The sequence below is a fragment of the Danio rerio genome, chromosome 15, assembly GCF_052040795.2.
Source record: "Danio rerio strain M-AB ecotype USA chromosome 15, GRCz13ab, whole genome shotgun sequence".
In the NCBI taxonomy this organism is placed as follows: domain Eukaryota; kingdom Metazoa; phylum Chordata; class Actinopteri; order Cypriniformes; family Danionidae; genus Danio; species Danio rerio.
Window position 1 is genome coordinate 32,244,185 of NC_141035.1, and position 4,493 is coordinate 32,248,677.

The window sequence follows — 4,493 nt, forward strand, 5'->3', positions numbered from 1 at the left end:
ACTGTCTGTGTGTGTGTGTGTGTGTGTGTGTGTGTGTGTGTGTGTGTGTGTGTGTGTGTGTGTGTGTGTGTGTGTGTGTCTGTGTGTGTCTGTGTGTGTGTGTGTGTGTGTGTGTGTGTGTGTGTGTGTGTGTGTAACAGTTGGTGTTTCCTGAAAACAAGTCTGAGCAGACAAAAAACTGCTATGTTTATATTTGATTAATGTATAAATGTCTAAGACAATCACAAATCAGTGATTTACTGCATTGCTAGGTGGTTGCTAGGGTGTTTTAGTCGTTGCTAGGCACTGCTAACATGTTCTGCTAGGTGGTTGATAATTTCTTGCTAGGGTGTTGAGTAGTTGCTAGGTGGTTGCTAAGACATTGCTAGGCAGTTGCTAGGGTGTTCTGAGTGGTTGCTAGGTTGTTGCTAGAGTGTTCTAAGTGGTTGATAGGCAGTTGCCAGGGTGTTCTGAATGTTTGATAGGCAGTTGCTGAGGTGTTGCTAGGGTGTTCTGAATGGTTGCTAGGTGGTTGCTAAGGTGTTGCTAGGTGGTTGCAAGGGTATTCCGAGTGGTTGCTAAGGCATTGCTAGGTGGTTGCTAGGGTGTTCTGAGTGGTTGCTAGGTGGTTGCTAAGGTGTTGCTAGGCGGTTGCTAAGGTGTCCTAAGTGGTTGCTAAGGTGTTGCTAGGTGGTTGCTAGGGTATTCTGAGTGGTTGCTAAGGCGTTGCTAGGCGGTTGCTAAGGTGTTGCTAGACGGTTGCTAGGGTGTTCTAAATGGTTGCTGGGTGGTTGCTAAGGTGTTGCTAGGCAGTTGCTAAGGTGTCCTAAGTGGTTGCTAGGTGGTTGCTAAGGTGTTGCTAGGTGGTTGCTAGGGTATTCTGAGTGGTTGCTAAGGCGGTTGCTAGGGTGTTCTGAGTGGTTGCTAAGTGGTTGCTAGGCGGTTGCTAGGGTGTTCTAAGTGGTTGCTAAGGTGTTGCCAGGCGGTTGCTATGGTGTCCTAAGTGGTTGCTAGGTGGTTGCTAAGGCATTGCTAGGTGGTTGCTAAGGTGTCCTGAGTGGTTGCTAGGTGGTTGCTAAAGTGTTACTAGGTGGTTGCTAGGGTGTTGCTTGGCGGTTGCTAGGGTGTTATGAGTGGTTGTTAGGTGGTTGCTAAGGTGTTGCTAGGCGGTTGCTAGGGTGTTCTAAGTGGTTGCTAAGTTGTTTCTAGGCGGTTGCTAAGGTGTCCTAAGTGGTTGGTAGGTGGTTGCTAAGGTGTTGCTAGGTGGTTGCTAGGGTATTCTAAGTGGTTGCTAAGGCATTGCTAGGCGGTTGCTAGGGTGTCCTAAGTGGTTGCTAGGTGGTTGCTAAGGTGTTGCTAGGTGGTTGCTAGGGTGTTCTGAGTGGTTGCTAGGTTGTTGCTAGGGTGTTCTGAGTGGTTGCTAGGTGGTTGCTAAGGTGTTGCTAGGTGGTTGCTAAGGTGTCCTAAGTGGTTGATAGGTGGTTGCTAAGGTGTTGCTAGGCGGATGCTAGGGTCTTCTGAGTGGTTGCTAGGTGGTTGCTAAGGTGTTGCTAGGTGGTTAGTAAGGTGTCCTAAGTGGTTGCTAGGTGGTTGCTAAGGTGTTGCTAGGTGGTTGCTAGGGTATTCTGAGTGGTTGGTAAGGCATTGCTATGCGGTTGCTAGGGTGTCCTGAATGGTTGCTAGGCCCTTACTAAGACGTTACTAGGCGGTTGCTAAGGTGTCCTAAGTGGTTGCTAGGTGGTTGCTAAGGTGTTGCTAGGCGGTTGCTAAGATGTCCTAAGTGGTTGCTAGGTGGTTGCTAAGGTGTTGCTAGGCGGTTGCTAAGGTGTCCTAAGTGGTTGCTAAGGTGTTGCTAGGTGGTTGCTAGGGTATTCTAAGTGGTTGCTAAGGCGTTGCTAGGCGGTTGCTAGGGTGTCCTAAGTGGTTGCTAGGTGGTTGCTAAGGCGTTGCTAGGCGGTTGCTAGGGTGTTCTGAGTGGTTGCTAGGTGGTTGCTAAGGTGTTGCTAGGCGGTTGCTAAGGTGTCCTAAGTGGTTTTTAGGTGGTTGCTAAGGCGTTGCTAGGCGGTTGCTAGGGTGTCCTGAGTGGTCGCTAGGCCCTTACTAAGGCGTTACTAGGCGGTTGCTAGGTGGTTGCTAGGCGGTTGCTAGGGTAATTTGGGTGGTTGCTAGGCAGTTGCTAGGGTACCCTGGGTGGTTACTAGGCAAGCCTCACATACATGCCTGATGAAATATTTATACTTAGTGAGCATTTCTAGGAAGTTACAGTACTTGGCTAGTCAATATTAGCATGTAGCTAGTCACTGCTAGCATGTGTAGCATATAGGAAGTTCCGTTTGCTAGCATGAGTCAAACGAGCCAATCCCCAAGTCTCTACGATGTTCTGATGCCGAGATATAGCTGTTGATTAATGGTTGCTAGGGTACTCTGTTTTGTTGCTATGGGCGAGGTTACAGAGTGAACTTGAATGTGGTTGGCTGTCCAAGTCAAATGAGCCAACCCCCAAGTCAATAGGACACTGCTAAGCAAAGAAATGCATGTAGGCCAGTATTAAAGGCAGTCTATGGGACCAGTTTGGGGGCGTGGCTTGTGAGCTTCATTATCATATTGAGATGCTCATTGGTTGTCTGAGTCAGATGAGCCATCCCAGAAGTCAATAGGACACTGCTAAGCAAAGATATGCATCCAGCCCTATTATAATAGAAGTCAATGGGATCAGTTTGGGGGCGTGGCTTGTGAGCTTCATTATCATATTGTGATGCTGATTGGTTGCCTGAGTCAAATGAGCCCACCCCCATGTCTCTATGACACTCCTATGTAATGTTATAGATGTGTGACCTTTATAATGGAAGTCAATGGGATGTGCAATGGGACATCCCACTCCATGTTAAGTCAATGGGGCAGTTATTAAGGGTCTTTAAGTGGTTTGGGGGGGCGTGGCTTGTGAGCTTCAAAATCATATTGAGATGCTGATTGGTTGCCTCAGTCAAGTAAGGCAACCCCCAAGTCTGTATGACACTGCTATGTAATGTGATTGACATGTGAGTCAAGAAATGAATGGGAGTCAATGGGCAATGTAAAGTCAATGGGGACCCCTTTGGGACGTCCTAGCACCCCAGGGGTACAACTTATACCCCCTTTTGGGGTATGTTCTCATACAGGCTGCAACCCCCTACAGATGTTGCGAATCCCATATTTCTACGAAATTCACACTTGGCGCTATAACGCTTTAAAGGTCGTCCCATTTCGCGGGGGCGTTAGTGCTGTTCTAGAAAAATGAATGGGAGTCAATGGGGACAATGTAAGTCAATGGGAGAGCTTTGGGACGTCCTAGAGCCCCAGGGGTGAAACTTTTACCCCATTGCGAGGTATGTTCTCATTTAGGCTGCAACCCCCTACAGATGCTGTGAATCTCATATTTCTATGAAATTCACACTCGGCGCTGTGATTCGTCAAAGTTCGGCTCAATGTTAAGTCTATGGGATTTTTGGGGGGGTTTTTTGGCCCCTGCGGGGCCAAAAAACCCCCCACCCCTTATAAAAGTCATAGCACACCATTCCCGATAAGACCGCACGATTTGAGCCCACTTTCAAGGGTCTGGGACGAAAGCTGCGGGACTAGTTACGCGCCGAAAAATGGTACGGAAGAAGGAAGAAGAAGAATAATAAGCCAGCACAATAGTAAGAATGGACTTTGCCTATGGCAAACCCCATTAATAATAATAATAATAACTAGAATTGTACATTTCCTAAAGGAAATGTGAATGGGGTTTGCGTGGCAAATCGATGGGGTACAAAATGGTACTAAACTGGGCAAAATAGCAGTAAATGCGGAGAAATGGTTAAATTCATGTGTTTATGTGGTTGCTAGGGTAATGCAAATAGTTGTTAGGGGGCTTAAAGTGGTTGCTAGGGAGTGTCTACAAATTTGTTATGTCAGTACTTAATACCAACTTGATAGGCCAAGTAAAATGAGCCCAGTCTCAAGCTTCTACGACTTACTAATCTCCATATCAATGTCAGCCATTTTGTGTCCATGTTAAGTCTATAGGGATTTTTGGTTGTCAGCCATTTTATTTATAAATGTAAAATAAGCCATTGAATTAAAGATGTCATCACCCTTCAAAAGTCATACCTGTCCTCAAGCCGTTGTGGCTCTGCATCCATGGTTCAATAACAAATGGTTGTGTCTAGGATAACCACAATACTGGTAAAGTAGCAACATTGTTTCGCTTCACATATTGTACTTCAACATGGGTCCAAATTTGTTTAACCACTTGCATCTTACAATCATCTGTGTATCAGATGCAATTGCAAAACTGTTATGTTTAAAAATAAATCATACCATCACCTAAAACCTTAATACTTACATCATAGCACAGGTTAAAGCACATTTAGGTAGACTGTGCTTAATCTAACATATGCAATTAGCATTTGTAGTACTGAATACTTGCTTCTTAAAGTCAATAGTGATGTAGCATTGACAGACATTCAATAAAAGACAAAACAAGCTGACTG